We start from the raw sequence: 17,545 nt of genomic DNA, 5'->3' as shown, positions 1-17,545 counted from the left end.
TAGACTTGGATTTCTATTAACTTTCCTCTTAGAACTGCTTTTGCTGTATCCCATAGGTTTTGGAACATTGTGTTTCCATTTTCATTTGTCTGGAGATAGTCTTTTATTTCTTCATGGACACATTGATATTTTAGTAGCATGCTGTTAAGCCTCCACGTGTTTGTGTTTTTCCAGTTTTCTTCTTGTAGTTGATTTTTAATTTCATACTGTTGTAGTTGGAAAAGGTTCTTGATATGTTTCCAATCTTCTTAAATTTATTGAGACTTGTTTTGTGGTCTAACATGTAATCTGTACTAGAGAATATTCCATGTGTACTTGAAAAGAGTGTGCATTCTTCTATGTCTTTTGATGGAGTGTTTTTGAATCAAATGTTCTGTATGTGTCTAGGAAGTCTATCTGCCCTAATGTGTTGTTTAAGGCCCCTGTTTCCTCATTGATTTTGTGTCTGGATGATCTGTACATTGATGAAAATGAAGTGTTATATTGTTATGTCCTATTGTTATGTGACTGTCATTTTATCTCTTTATGTCAGTATTTGTTTTATGTGTTTAGGTGCTCTTATGTTGGATGCATAGATGTTTACAAGTGTTATATTCTCTTATAGAATTGATCCCTTTATCATTATAAAGTACCTTTTTGTCTCTTGTTACAGTTTTGTTTTAAAGTCTATTTTGTCTGATATAATTATTGCTAGCACAGATTTTTTTTTTTTTTCATTTCCATTTGGTGAATGTATTTTTTTCTATTTCTTCACTTTCTGTCTGTGTGTCTCTATATCTGAAGTGAATCTACTGTAGGTGGAATATGTATGGGTCTTATTTTATTATCCCGGCAACTACCCTATATCTTTTGAATGGAGCAGTTAGTCCATTTATGTTTAAAATAATATTACTAGGTATGTGCTTTTTGCCATTTTGTTAATTGTTTACTCATTGTTTATGTAGTCCTCTGTTTTTTGTTTTTGTTTTCTCTCTTCCATTGTGATTGATGAGTTTCTTTAGTGTTTTGTTTGGATTCCTTTCTTTTTATTTTGTGTGTGTATCTATTATAGGTTTTTGGTTTGTGGTTACCATGAGTCATTTATAACAATCTATGTACATAACAATATCTTTTAAATTGACTGTTGCTTAATTTTAAATGCATTCTAAAAGCACCACATTTTTACAGACCCCCCCCCCCGTTATGTTTCTGATGTCATCTTTAACATCTGTGTGTGTATGTGTGTGTGTTTATGTTCCCTTTAACTAAATATTATTGATATAAATGATTTTACTACTTTTGACTTTTAACCTTCATACTAACATTGTAAATGGTTGATCACTACATTTACTATATGTTTGCCTTTACTGATGCATTTTTTTTTCTTTTATACATTTTTTTATTTCTAGCTTTGGACTTTTCTTTCCCACTTAAAGAAGTCCCTTTAAAATTTATTGTAATGTCAATGGTGGTGAAGTCTATTAGCTCTTGCTTGTCAGGGAAACTATCTCTCTTTCAATTCTGAATGATAACCTTGCTGGGTAGAGTATTATTGGTTGTAGGTTGTTTTCTTTTCCAACACATTGAAAATATCTTGCCAATCCCTTTCAGCCTGCAAAGTTCCACTGAAAATGAGCTGATCATTTAATAGGTGTTCAATTGTACATAACTAGCTGTATTTCTCTTGCTGCTTTTAAGATTCTCTCTTGTCTACAACTTTTGACATTTTAATTATGATGTGTCTCAGTGTGGGTCTCTTTGGGTTCATCTTGTTTGGGACTTTCTCTGATTTCTGGACTTGAATGTCTGTTTCCTTCACCAGGTTGGGGAACTTTTCAGCCATTATGTCTTTAAATAATTATCTCTCTCTCCCTTTCTCTCTCTCTCTCTCTCTCTCTCTCTCCTCCTTCTGTGACCCTTCTAATGTGAATATTTTCCCAGAGGTCCTTTATATTCGCCTCACTTATTTTTGAATCTTTTTCTTTTCTGCTGTTCTGATTGGGTGATTTCTACTTCCCTAAGTTCCATATTGCTGATCCATTCTCCTAGATCATCTAATATGCTGTTGCTACCCTCTAGTACATTTTTTTTTTTACTTTCAGATATTGTAGTCTTCTGTTCTAATTGGTTCTTTTTAGTATTTTCTATGTGTTTATTGAAGTTCTCTTTGTGTTCATCCATACCTCTCCTAAGTTTGGTGAGCATCTTTAAAATCATTACTTTGAACCCTTTATCTGGTAGATTGCTTATCTCCATTTTGTTTATTTTTTCCTTAAAGTTTTGTTGTATTCTTTCATTTTGTACGTATTCCTTTTCCTCCTCATTTGGTCTAAGTCTCTATATTTGTTTCTATGTATTAGGTATATCAGCTACATCTTGCAGTATTGAAAAAGTGGCCTTATGTAGAAGGTGTCTGTACTATGGGGCCCCGTGGCACAATTCCTCCTTGTCACCAGAGCCAGTAGCTACAGGGGTGTCCCTGTGTGGACTGCTTGCACCTTTCTGTTGTGGTCATGCCACAATTGTTGTGGGTGTGCTGGTAGGCAGGGCTGGCCCCTGGCTTAGCTGGCTGCAAGTCCTGGCCAAAACAGCTCCCGGAGTGCTGTGGTGCAGGGCAGATCCCCAGCTCATCTGGCTTCAGGGTTCAGCTGCAACTGCCGGTGATGTGGTGGTGTGCAGTCCAGGTCTCTGATGTGGGTGGCTGCCAGGTGCTGGGCAGTAAGGAATCACTTTGGAGGGGGTTTGGTGTACACTGGCAGGATAGGCATGTTGGGATGAGTAGGTTGTCAGGGGAACTGCAGAATGGGGCAAACAGCAGGTTGATGGAGAGCATCAGAACTGGTGCTGGTCAGCACGGGGCAGGCTAGGTAGAGTAAAATGAAGCAAACCAAGGAAAAATGGCACCTGCCAGTGCCTCCATCTTCAGAGGAAGGTTCAAAAGATTTTTTTCCCTCTAGCACACACCACAAAATTAGTCAGTATATCTTCTTTACATAAGACCCAAGAACTTTTCAAACTACTATCTCTGCATTGGGCTTGGAGCAAGTTTGTGTGTGGGCTCTTTAAGAGTGGAAACTCAGTTTTCCTCAGCCCCTAAGCTTTTCTGAATGTAAGCCTCACTGGTCCTCAAAACCTGCCGTTATGGGGCTCCTTTACCTAGGGCTAACCTTTGAGCTAAGGAGCACGGCATGTGTCTTGGAACTTTCACATTTAGGTGGGACCTCCATAACCATAATATCCCTTCCACTTGTGGGGCACCAAGGGTGTGGGTCCTGACCAGAGCATGGCTCTGCCCCTTCTACTCATTTTGATGTGGCTTTTTCTTTATACCCTTAGTTGTAGAGAATCTGTTCCACTAGTCCTCAGGTTGCTCTCAGAGACAGTTGTAGTTGTAGTGTGTCTCTCAGAAGAGTTGAGCCAGGATCCTTCTAGTCTGCCATCTTGACCAGAGTCCTACACTCAAAATTTTGATACTATATTTTAAAGAATCAAATTGGAAAAAGTTTGGCTGTGGTGGCAAATGGGCTTAGGTGACTCCTCGACGGCTTGTGGTGGTAGTCTTAGTAGTTTCTCCTGGCCCTGTTAATATCAGGGCCCTTCCAGGGGAGGATGGCATCCTAGAGCCTGGTTTTGGTGTTGTAGGGGTGGAAGAAGACAGAGTGAGGATCGACCAGTCAGAAGTGACCCAGGATCTGCTGCAGTGCTGAGGTGCTAGTTTTCAGAGAGGCACCACCAACTTGGACTTTTGGGGCCAGCTGGTGGAAATGATAGACAAGTATCAGATATTAACAAGACATCTACAAAAAGAGGCCTAAAATCAACACATAATTCTGAATTCACAGAAGACCAAAGGAGGCATTTGTGGCTGTGGTGACAAAAGAGGTTGTGCCTGTCTGCCTATTCCTTGGGCTCAGAGAAGGACCTCCAAATCACCTTGTACTATATTATGAATAAAAGAAAACCATTGGCAAAATTGGAAAATGCTTGGAATCATGAAGTGCAGCTTTACAGTTTACACAGTCCCAAGAATTTAAACTGGAGAACCTGAAGAAGCTAAAACAAATCCTAAAGAATATTCTTACATATAATAAAGAATTCCCATTTGAAGTTTAGCCTGTCCCCTTAAAAAGAATTTTAGCACCTAGTAAAAAACAGAAGTTGAAATTTGAAGGAGACAAGATGAAGAAGATGGTGGTGCTGGGGCAAGGTCTCCTGATTCCTTCATGGTAGAGTTCTCAGTACTTTATTACCAAGGTTACCATCAGAACCAAGAATGATGTCACTTAATATCAGAAGTGAGAAAATTGGTCTGAAAGATGCTGGGCAGTGCATTGATCCTATATCACAGTTAGTGTAAATTATCTGAATGGCATAGAGTTAACTCCTGTGCGAGATACTCCTGTGACTTCAAGAAAAAAAGATACATATGTTCATTTTAAGGTGGACATTGAGCTCTAGAAACATGTTGAAAAATTAACCAAAAGTGCAGGTATCTTCTTTGAATTCAAACACTACAAACCTGAAAAAAGATTTACCAGTGCTAAGTGTTTTGCTTTCATAGAGATGGATGAAATTAAACCTGGACCATTTGTAATAGAACTATACAAAAACAAAAACAAAAAACCCACTGACTTAAAAGAATGAAATTGCAATTATTGACCAAGAAACCATTTTATCTTCATCTACATCAAACTTTGCACAAGAAATGACCCTGATGTGAATAACCTGAACCTTCTGTGAATGTTACCACTCATGAGAAACCATCATAGCTCTGTGTAACATACTCACCCTTCAAGAGGCAGGAAGCCAGCTGTGCCCATGCTGGTAGGCCAGAGTGAGTCCATTGCAAAACTGTAGCACAGAATTCAAAGTCCAGCACATCATTGATATGTAAGTTTCCTTTGGATACAGACTTATTATATGTTTTGAAACATGTTTTTACTTTTCTATTGATTATACAATTAATAGTCTCTTTTCTAATTCACCACTATACTCCAGCCCTGCTTCTTGAAACAACACTGTTGTGGGTAGGATGTGCTCATCTTCAAACTTAATACAGTAATAGGAATGTGCAAGAGTTTACACGTCTATTCACTTCCGCTCCACGATGCTCTTTTGGTTGTTTTAAGTTAATGTCAAACTTTGGGCTGATGTGGGTAGGATAGTATGAAACTGCTTGGAGGGGGTTGGACCAATTTCATTGTTTAAGAAGGTCAGTCTGGAAATTCATAAGCTGCTCCACAGAGATGGCCTAAATTCACCCTGATCTCATAATTTCCCTGCTTAGAGTGTCCCTTGGCCAGATCAGTATCCATGTGGGAGTGTTGCCAGGTTGTAGCTGTGATTTTTCCAGATGATCAGATTGTTTTTCTGAAAGTGAGCATATTTTTAGTCATGTTGATTTGCTGTTCTTCTACGTCACATTGGTATTCATTTTTATAGTGATTCTAGGGTTACGGGGAACCATCCCAGAATAATTACAAGTTTTTAGATGGGTTTATAATGTCTTCTAAATCATGTAACCTAAAAATAATTTGAGTCAGATGCTAATAACGAGATACTGCAGAAATAACTGCTGTTTTTCTGTTAATTGATTGTGAAACCTGAAAACGTGCATACCTCTTCTTATAGTGATGAATATGCAAAATCTGGAATTATTCTATTTTGTTTTACATAGGTAGATAGGATTGACATTTATTTCCTATTTAGATATATCAACATTCATCCATATGGAAATATGCAGATCATTAGCTAATTATAATTTGACTATTAACATTACTTTTGTCTTAATTGGGCATAAATAAAACTTCCACAGTACACACGAGGTGGCTATTTGATACACAGAACATTAAGACCTGGGGTGGGCTTTCTGTGGGTTCATGTAGAGGCCACATATTTAATATTCAGTATTTTAAATTACTGGTGCCAGCATGAACGGAAGGAAGAGCCAGTACCTGGCCTGTTTTTAAACTAGTGTAATAGCCTTAGCCATACCATTCAATATGTTTGCTTTTTCAAATAAGTAACCACAATTAAGTTGTTCAAACTCTTGTTCTTCAAAAGATCTAATCTTCCTTTCAGTTGTTTATTAGGTCAATTCTGTTTACTAAGATGGATATTAAAAACTATATAAACCTGAAAGAATTCTCAAAGAAATTTAGCCTTGTATCTCATCTTGATTAGATTAATTCCAAAATGATTCAATCCACAATACCTGGAGGGGATGAGGAATTAGTCTTAAAATTCCTTTGTTGTTCACTTGATTCTTAGACTGTGAGTTATCAGCCCCCCAGACTGTAAGCTCCTCAAGGGGCAAGAACCACTTTTCTCCACGTCATGTAAGTTTTCAAAGGTGCCTGGAAGTACATTTTACCCTGTGGAGTACTCAGTACCTTTTGTTTGATATTGCTGACAAGATTGAAAAATTATCCCTCAAAAATCTACTATTAAAATTAAGCAAAACCGAAAAAAAAAAGACTCAAATTAATTTTATTTTTTTAATTAAAGTTTATTGGGGTGACAATTGTTAGTAAAGTTACATAGGTTTCAGGTAAACAATTCTGTAATAAATCATCCATTTATCACCACCCACAGTCAGTTCTCCTTCCATCACCATATATTTGATTCAGATAATTTTTGACAAAGAAGCCAAAAACATACAATGGAGAAAAGACAGCCTCCTCTTCAATAAGTGGTGCTGGGAGAATGAGAAAGCCACACGTAAAAGACTGAAATTAGACTGCTATCTGTCACCATGTACCAAAATTAACTCAAAATGGATCAAAAACCAAACATAAGACCTGAAATAATAAACTGCATAGAAGAAAACATAGGTACTAAACTTATGGACCTTCGGTTCAAGGAGCATTTTATGAATTTGACTCTAAAGGCAAGAGAAATAAAAGCTAAAATAAATGAAACTCAAAAGCTTCTGCACAGCAAAAGAAACTGTTGACAAAATAAAAAGGCAGCCAACAGAATGGGAGATTTTTACAAACAATGCCTCCAATAAGGGGCTAATATCTAAAATAAATAAGGAACTCATAGAACTCAACAACAAAGAAACAAACAATCCTGTTAAAAAATGGGCAGAGGACCTGAAGAGACTTTTCTCCAAAGAGGACATACAAATGGCAAATAGACATATGAAAAAAATGCTCAACATCACTAATCATCAGAGAAATGCAAATAAAAACCACAATGAGATATCACCTCACGCAAATTAGAATGGCTATAATCAACAATACAAATAGTAACAAGTGTTGGAGAGGCTGTGGAGAAAAAGGAACCCTCATACACTGTTGGGAATGCAGATGGGTGCAGCCATTATGGAAGGCAGTGTGGAGGTTCCTCAAAAAATTAAAAATAGAATTATCGTATGATCCAGCAATTCCTCTCCTGGGTATCTACCCCCAAAATATCTAAAAGCATTTATCCGTAATGATATATATTGCAACTTTGTTTACAGTGGCCAAAATATGGAAACAACCAAAGTGTCCTTCAATAGATGATTAGATAAAGAAGATGTGGTATATATATACAATGAAATACTATTTTGCCATAAGAAAAAATGAAATAGTACCATTTCATGTACCATGGAAGGATCTTGAGATTATAATGCTAAAAGAAATAAGTCAGACTGAAAAAGCAGAGAACCATATGATTTCACTGATATGTGGTATGTAAAACTGAAAACAACAAAAGAACAAGAGAAACAAATGAAGAAACAAAAACTCATAGACATAGACAATAGTTTAGTGGTTACCAGAGGGTAACTGGGGAAGGTGGTGGTTGATGTGGGTAAAGAGGATCAAATATATGGTGATGGAAGGAGAACTCACTCTGGTGGTGAACACACAATGTGATATATAGATGATGTATTACAGAATTGTACACCTGAAATCTATATAACTTTACTAACAATTGTCACCTCAATAAACTTTAATTAAAAACAAATATTAAGAAACTGAATTCAACAATACATTAAAAGGATCTTACACCATGATCAAGTGAGATTTATTCCAGGGATGCAAAGATAGTGCATATCTACAAATCAATCAATGTGGTAAAACCACATAAACCAAACAAAGGATTTGCAATAACATGGATGGATCTTGAGATTATTATGTTTAGCAAAATAAATCAGAGAGAAAAAGTCGAGAACCATATGATTTCACTGATATGTGGTATATAAAACTGAAAACAAAAAAGAACAAGGCAAACAAATGAGAAACAAAAACTCATAGACACAGACAATAGTTTAGTGGTTACCAGAGGGTAAGGGGGTAGGGGTGTGGTAGATGAGAATAAAAGGGATCAAATTAATATCTTAGAAAAGGGAAAGTACCAGTTATGAAATAGAAAATTTCAAAATGCAAAAGTTATAAAATAAATTGTAAAACCTGCCAGAGAATACCTATTAAAAGTTCCAGAACCATACCACTTTACAAATGGATATTTATAAACCTTAAGAAATACATAATTCACATGATTATTATCAGAGAAGAATAAAGATAAACAAAATTTCATTTTTTGTAGTTTTCATTACCAGTGTCCAAATCCGCAAGTACATCTTAAAGTAAGAAAACTAGAGACCAACATCTTTCATAAATATAGGTGTCACTATCTCTTTAAATATTTTAAAAATATTTGTTGAGTCTCTCCAATGTGCAAGGCACCTTGCTAAACATGCTGTATACTGGGTCCCTTCCCTCAGGAGTCTTACTTTCTATTAGAGAAAACAGACATATGCAACTAATGACAAAACTAATTACCTAACTGACTGAGACAAATGTTCACAGGAGATGCGCAATGTGCTATTACAGTGTGTAATGAGGGGACTCTTGCTCATAGGTTTGGTGGTTAAGGGTTGTAGTTTAGAGCCAGGCCACCAGGATTTGAATCAAAGATTTGCTCCTTTATTTATTAGCTATGAACCTAGTGGTTCTCATCAGGGAGTGATTTTGACCCCCAGGGGATATTTGTAATATCCAGAGACACATTGAGGTTGTTACAACTCAGGAGGTTTTTATTGGCATCTAGTCAATAGAAGCCAGGGATGCTGCTGAACATCCTGCATTGCACAGGATGGCACCCACAACAAAGAATTATCTAGCCCAAAATATCAATAGTTCTGAGGTTTTGAAACCCTAATACATGGTGATGAATCCCAAATCTGTTTCTCTAGTGGGAGATCTGAGAGCCAGAGTCATATATCTAACTATCCTCTAGGCCTTTCCACTTGTTATCCCCAGGCACTCCAAACTCAAAATGTGACATCTTCCTCGGTTTATTTTGTTTAAGTAAATGACTCCACCATTTTCCCATTTGTTCAAGCCTGAACTCTTAGTGCCATCATTTCCGTCACCATTGAAATCTTATCTTTAATATAATTCTGACAACCTACTTTTTAAATATCCCTTGAATCCCTCTATCACACTCTTTTATGGGGTTTCTATTTACTTTTCCAATTTTCTTGTCATTCATGCTCCATTTATTCATACTCCTACAACAAGTATGCTAGGAACATTCTATATTTTAGTTGTACTAAATGTAGTACAACTGGAATGTGCCATGTGTCCACTGGCCACAGAACCCTCCCATATTCTCTTTTTTCCTGTAACAGTTTGGCATTGCCTACAGTCTCACACACTTCACCTGATAAGCTTGTTCAGGTCTCAATGGGAATTCCATTTCCTCCAGGGGTTTTCTATGAGAATTCATTCTGGGCACCCATCTACTGTTTTCCCTTGGCACTTCCCTAACATAGTACAACACTTTATTTTAAGGTTACACGAAATTAAAAGTTGGAACAAATTTGGATTAGGAAGTCAATTTCAATATAGTTGTGAAGAAATACAGAGAGAATACTTGGAGAGCTAAAGAAAATAAATGAATAGAAAGGGCAAGATCACCCATTTGTGAATACACCAAGTAAAAGGAATAACCAGTATACAGAACAGTGGAGCATTTCTGGAGTACTTATACCTGCTATCAAAAGTCTAAGCTGTCTGATAATACATAATTGGTCTAATGTAGCCAAGAAAACAAAGTAGTGGCTATAAACTGGGGAGTGGGAACAGGTTGCCCCAAAGGGACAATTCACAATGTCTGGAGGCATTTTTTTATTTTCACAATTGGCATCTGATGTGTAGAAGCCAGGAACCCTACAATGCGTAGGACAGCCTCCACAATAAAAAATTATCCTGCTCAAAGTCTAAAGCAAGATTGAGAAATACAGTAAACACACTGCTCGTACATCATCACAGTATGGCAGCTGCTTTTTCCCAGAGCAAGTGAGCTAGGAGACCAAACTGGAAGCTTCAATGCCTTTACAACTTAGCCTGAGAAGTCACACACTGTCACTGCTACAATATTCTATCCATCACAAAGACCAGCTCTGACTCAGGGCGGAAGGGCACTTTGTAACATCAGGAGTTGAAGATCATTGGGAGTCATCTAGGAGGCTGGCTAAAAAATCTACAAAATCAAACATAAATATTAGAAGAAATCAATATAACATTTGCAAATGTCCAATTATCAAACTAATAAGCTAAAGTGATTCAATTGAAATATTATTATAATTAGAGTTAAGTAATATAGCAACACTAAATAAATATAATAAATATCAATAAATTTCATCTAAACCAGTGATATTAAGTTGGAAAATATGAGGGGAAGAAAACCCTATTATAAAATACCTAGAAATAATTTTAAAAAGTACATGAAAACTCTCTGAAGAAAAATATAAAATTTCACTGAGGGACATAAAAGATTGGAATATATTGAAAGGTATGTCATGTGGCAGGGATGGAAATACTGAACTTTATATAACTTCAGTTCTTCACAAATTAATATACAGGCTGGATACAAATCTAAAATCCCAAGGACATAGATTTATATAAATATAACTATATACAGAGGGTGCCCAAAACATGTATACACATTTTAAGAAAGGGAAAAACTGTATTAAAATTGTAATACTCAATATATACCAATAACAAAAGATGAATACACGTCATGTGTATACATTTTTTGGGCAACCCTGGTATAGTTTATAGTATATTATATTTAGTCTATATTTAACATGTTTCATTAGACAATTCCAGAAATTTTCTAGAAGATTAAATGGGGCAACATAATCAAGAAACTTTGGGGAAAGAAGTATGTTTAGTTTAATGTGAATATGTTATAAAGTAATTGAGATGGTGTGGTATTAGTACAGTAATATAATCAGTGGAACTATATATTAATAAATAGACCAGAAATTGACCTGAATATAAATTTTGTTTATAATAGTGATGGAATAAAACCTCTGAGTAAAAAGTATATTACACAATAAGTATTACTCATAAAATTAAATAGCGACTTTGAAAAAATATATATATGCTCCCTTTAGCCATTACATCAGTACCCAATAGATTTTAGTTAAATATAAAATGTGACATCATAAAAATCAAAAGAAAATATGGATGAATATTATCTGGAGTTGGAGAGAGAGAGAGATCTTTTAAGCATAAATAACGGAATAACAATGGAAAAGAAATCAGGATATTTACCAATATAAAAATGTTAAATTCTCTGTAAGTTTAAAAAAATACCATAAACAAAATGAAAAGACAAGTAAATATAAGAAAGTCTTGTCATATTTATAGAAAAGTGTGGATATCCTCATTATGTAAAAGAAATAGCAAAATACACTTTTATCATAACAAAAGCAGTAAAATCCTATTAAAAATAGAAAAGACACAAGTCATCTCTCCAACAATTATTCATTTATTATATATTTACTGAGCACAATGTATCACTGTGATAGGTGTGAGTCACACATATAAAAGATTATTAAACCAGTGAGAAATATTAAGCCATACTAAAAAGCTAAATATGAATTAATGAAAAATACTCTACTATTTTTTTCTATCAAACTAAAAGTTTTAAAAACAATACTACTCAATCCTGTTGAAGATATGCTGGGACAAGCACTCAAAAAAATGCAAAGGGCAATGTAAATATTTTGAGTCCATATGCATTAGCAGTAGTATCGCAGTATGTACTGTAACTCAGTCAATAGTATGACTGAGCTATCGGAGTCCTTAGAGAGTAGCATTACAAAATGCTCACATGTTGGTATAAAGAAAAAGCTGTAAGTTGTTTACTTGTAGCGTTATATTTACAACAGTGAAAAATTAGAAATATCTTACAGAATCCACCAAAAAGATTACTTAAAGTAACAGCATAATATGAAAGAATGATAATCTTTATAAAACATTATCATTATCTCCTAAAACTATTTAATAAAAGAAAAATTGCTCATGACATAATGTTATATAAGTAAAGCACATTATTAATGCTAGATGCAGCACAATATTGTTTTCAGCTGAAAAATACATTTACCTGCTTTGAAATAGTTTGAAAGGAAATCCTTGATTCATCAGTAATGCTTGTCTTGGGGTTATGGGTCTTGAGGTTGTTTTTGTTTTTCTCTGTATACTTTTGCTTATTTTAAAGCCATTTATAATTACCTAGCATTGTTTTTATCATAAAAACTGTGACTATGGAAGAAATGGTATTAAGTTTTGAAAAAGCAAGAGGAGGAAGTAATGTAGATGCAGAAAGCATCTGCCCAAATTATTGAGCTGCCTTGCAACCTGGTCATTAATTCATCCAGGTAATTCCTGTCCACTGCTTACTCACACGATCTCTCTCTCTCTCTCTCTCTCTCTCTCTCTCTCTCTCTCTCTCCCCCCCCACCTCTCCTCCTTTCCTTCCTCCCTATCTCTCTCCCTTCTGTATACACACACACACACCTACCTGCAATGAAACTAATCATTTATCTTTTTTTTTTCAGTTACAGTTGACATTCAGTATTATTTTACATTAGTTTCATGTGTACAGCATAGTGGTTAGACATTTATATAATTTATGCAGTGATCCCCCTAATTAGTCTAGTACCCACCTGGTACTATACATAGTTATTACCATATCATTGACTATATTCCCTATGCTGTACTTTACGTCCCCGTGACAATTTTGTAACTAACAATTTGTACTGTAATCCCCTCACATTTTTCACCCAATTCCCCAAACCCCCTACCCTTTGGCAACCATCAGTTTCTTCTCTGTATCTATGAGTCTGTTTTGATTTTGTTTGTTCATTTTTTTTCCTGTGGTTCTTTAGATTACACATATAAGTGAGAACATATGATATATGTCTTTCTCTGACTTATTTCACTTACCATAATACCTTCTAGGTAAATCCATGTTGTCCCAAATGATAATATTTCGTTCTTTTTTACGGTTGAGTAATATTCCATTGTGTACACGTATCAAATCTTCATTATCTATTCATCCGTTGATAGGCATGTCGATTGCTTCCATATCTTGGCTATTGAAAATAGTGCTGCAAGGAACATAGGGGTATACCTTTCCAAATTAATGTTTTGGATTTCTTTGGATAAATACCCAGAAGTGGAATTTTTGAGTCATTAGGTAGTTCTATTTTTAATTTTTTGAGGAACTTCTAAGCCATTTTCCACAGTGGCTTCACCAATTTGCAATCGCACCATTGTGCACAAAGTTTCCGTTTTCTCTGCATCCTCACCAACACTTGTTTGTTGATTATTGATGATGGCCATTCTGACAGGTGTAAGATGATATCTCATTGTGATTTTAGTTTGCATTTCTCTGATGATTAGTGACGCCGAGCATCTTTTCATATACCCTTTGCCATGTGTATGCCCTCTCTGGAGAAATGTCTGTTCAGGTCCTCTGCCATTTTTTAATTGGATTGTTTGATATTTTTGTGTGGAGTTGTATGAGTTCTTATGCATTTTGGATATTAACCCCTTATCAGATATATCATTGGCAAATATTTTCTTCAACTCAGTATGTTGTCTTTTCAATTTGTTGCTGGTTGCCTTTCCTGTGCACAATGTTTTCAGTTTCATGTAGTCCCATTTGTTTATTTTTTTCTTTTGTTTCCCTTGCTCAAGGAGATAGGTTGAAAAATACATACATACATATACATATACATATATACATATACATATACATACATACATACATACACACATACTATATATATATACATATATATATACATATACATATACATATATATATATATATACACACATTACTAAGCAATGTCAGAGAGTTTACTGCCTATGTTTTCTTCTAGGAGATTTATGGTTTTGGGTCTTACATTTAAGTCTTTATTCTTGTATATTGTATAAGAAGGTGGTTCGGTTTCATTTTTTTTTCATGTATCTGTCCAGTTTTCCCAATACCATTTACTGTCTTTACCCCACTGTATGTTTTTGCCTCCTTTGTCATAGATTAAGTGACCATATAAGTGTGGGTTTATTTCTGGGCTCTCTATTTTTTTCCATTGATCTATGTGTCTCTATTTTTGCTGTTTTGGTTACTATAGGCTTGTAGTATAGTTTGATATCAGGTAGAGTGATACTTCCAATTTTGTTTTTCCTTTTCAAAATTGCTGTGGCTATTTAGGGTCTTTTGTGGTTCCATATAAATTTTAAGATTATTTGCTCTAGTTCTGTGAAAAATGCCATTTGTATTATGATAGGAATTGCACTGAATCTGTAGATTGCTGGAGAAAATATGGACATTTTAATGCTGTTAATTCTTTCTATCCATGAGCACTGCTCATATACCCATGAGCATGGTATATGCTTCCATTTATTTATATCTTCTTCAATTTCTTTCTTCAGTGTCTTATAGGTTTTTGAGTACAGGTCTTTTATCTTCTTCCTTAAATTTATTCCTAGATTTTTGTTTTGATATAATTGTAAATGGGATTATTTTTTCTTAATTTCTCTTTATGACAGTTCATTATTGGTGTATAAAAATACAATAAATTTCTGAACATTAATTTTGTATCCTGCTACTTTACTGAATTCACTTACCAGTTGTAATAGTTTTTTGGTGGAATTTTTAAGGTTCTCTATACATATACTATCATGTCATCCGCAAATAATGACAGTTTTACTTCTTCCTTTTCAATTTGGATGCCTGCATTTCTTTTTCTTGTCTGATTGCTGTGGCTAGGATTTCCAATACTATGTTGAATAAAAGTGGTGAAAGTGAACATCCTTGTCTTGTTTCTGATACTAAGAAGAACACTTTTAGCTTTTCCCTGTTGAGTATAATGTTAGCTGTGGGTTTCTTATATATGGCCTTTATTATGTTGAGGTATATTCCCTCTATTTCCACTTTGTTGAGTTTTTATCATAAATGTGTGTTGGTTTTGTCAAACACTTTTTCTGCATCTATTGATATGATCATACAATTTTTATTTTTCATTTTCTTTATGTGGTGTATCACATTAATTGATTTGCAGATATTGAACCAAACTTGCATACAAAAAATAAATCCTATTTGATAATGGTGTATGATCTTTTTAATGTATTGCTGAATTCAGTTTGCTAATATTTTGTTGAGCATTTTTGTATCTATGTTCATCAGGATATCAGCCTATAATTTATTATTATTATTTTTTTTGTAATGATTTCATTTGGTTTTGGAATCAAGGCAATGGTGGCCTTGTAAAATGGGCTTAGGAGCTCTTTCCTCTTGAAATGTTTGGAATAGAATGAGTATAGGTGTTAATTCTTTTTTTAATTTCTGGTAAAATTTACCTGAAAAGCCTTCCATTCTGGGACTGTTGTTTGTTGAGAATTTTTTGATTACTGATTAAATTTCATTAGTAGTAATTGATTGGTTCAGTGATTCTGTTTCTTGACTCTGTTTTGGAGATTGTATGAAGTGTGATAAAAAAAAATATGGTGAATGCTGCTGCCGAGTGCCACTGAATGGAAAGGCAGGGATCTGAAATACGGGAAGCAGTGCATTGAACCTTAGTAAGTGTGTAACAAGTTTCAACTTGTTCGGTTAGTCAGTTGGGTGTGAGCTATGGTTGAGAGAAGGTGTGTTTTAAAGCGTGTTATAAATCATGGATCACGAACAATGCATTAACATGAAATGGGCAAACAGTTTCATCCTCCATCATGATAACACTCCTTGTGACACATTGTTTCTGGTATGGTAATTTCTGTCAAATAAAAACATTACAGTGTGTCCTCATCCACCTTATTCACTGTATCTGGTACCGTGCAACTTCTGGCTCTTGTCCAAAGTCAAAATGACCATGAAAGGTAAACATTTTGAATCGATTCAGGACATAAAGGAAGCCAGAACAGCCCAACTAAAGACACTCACAAAAAAGGACTTCCAGAACTGCTTCAGAAAGTGGCAAGAATGATGGGATAAGTATGTTCAAAGTGAAGGGGAGTATTTTGAGGATGACTAATGACAATGTGTCTTTTACTGTCATTTTTAAAAATTTATACATTCATCGTATTGTTTGATCACCCGTCGTATGTTTCTAGGAATTTATCCCTTTTTTTTTTTCAGATTTTCCAATGTGTTGGCATATACTTGTTCATAATATTTTATTATATTCCTTTGTATTTCTGTGGTGTCCTTTGTCACTTCTCTTTCCCTTCTGATTTTATTTATTTGGGTCTTCTCTATTTCTTCATGAGTCTGGTTAAAGATTTATCTATTTTGATTATTTATCTCTTCAAAGAACCAGCTCTTGGTTTTATTGACCATTTTTGGTTGTTTTTTGTAGACTTTTTTTTTTCTGCTCTGATCTTTATTATTTCCTTCCTTCTCACTTTGGGCTTTACTTGCTGTTCTTTTTCTAGTTCAACTGTAAGGTCAGATTATTTATTTGAGATTTTTCTTGTTTCTTGAGGTAGGCATGCATTGCTATGAACCTCTCTTTTAGGACTGTTTTCACTGTTCCTGTAGATACTGTGTCTTTTTTTCCCCTCTCATTTTCATTTGGTTCACGGTATCTTTTAATTTCTTCCTTGAGCTCATTGTTGATCCCTTCATTATTTAATAGCATATATTTAGCCGCAATATGTTCCTGTGCTTTTCAGGGTTTTTTCCTTGTAATTGATGTCTAGTTTCATACCATTATGGTCAGAGAAGACACTTGATATGATTTTAATCTTTTAAAATTGATTGAGACTTGTTTTTCAGCCTAACATATGGTCTATCTTGGAAAATGTTCCATGTGCTCAAAAGATGCTGAAAAGAGTGTATATCCAACTGCTTTGGGGTGAAATGCTCTAAATACATCAATTAAGTCCAGCTGGTCTAATGTGTCATTTAAGGCCTCTATTTTCTTGTTGATTTTCTGTCTGGAAGATCTGTCCATTGGTGTCAAAGGGGTGTTAAAATCCCCTATTATGATTGTATTACAGTCAATCTCTCCCTTTAAGCTGGTCAATGTTTGCTTTATATATTTAGGTGCTCCTAAATTGGGTGCATACATTTTTTTTTTTTAAGATTTCTTTTTTTTATTGGGGAAGGGGCACAGGACTTTATTGGGGAACAGTATGTACTTCCAGGACTTTTTTCCAAGTCAAGTTGTTGTCCTTTCAATCTTACTTGTGGAGGGTGCTGTTCAGCTTCAAGTTGTTGTCCTTTCAGTCTTAGTTGTGGAGGGCGCAGCTCAGCTTCAGGTCCAGTT

The 17,545-nt window shown here is 35.0% G+C and overlaps 1 protein-coding gene and 1 pseudogene across 1 annotated transcript in view; both read left to right on the top strand.

Annotated features, from left to right (window-relative positions):
• Positions 1 to 17,545, top strand: part of HECW1 (HECT, C2 and WW domain containing E3 ubiquitin protein ligase 1) — a 507,225-nt gene that overhangs the window by 197,800 nt on the left and 291,880 nt on the right. The gene's annotated exons all lie outside the window — the stretch shown is intronic.
• LOC141573111 (axin interactor, dorsalization-associated protein-like) lies at positions 2,643 to 4,688 on the top strand (annotated as a pseudogene).

Source organism: Rhinolophus sinicus, linkage group LG09 (genome assembly GCF_036562045.2).
Source record: "Rhinolophus sinicus isolate RSC01 linkage group LG09, ASM3656204v1, whole genome shotgun sequence".
NCBI lineage: Eukaryota > Metazoa > Chordata > Mammalia > Chiroptera > Rhinolophidae > Rhinolophus > Rhinolophus sinicus.
Note: the sequence above shows the minus strand (reverse complement) of the source record. Positions and strands in the feature narration are given on the sequence as shown.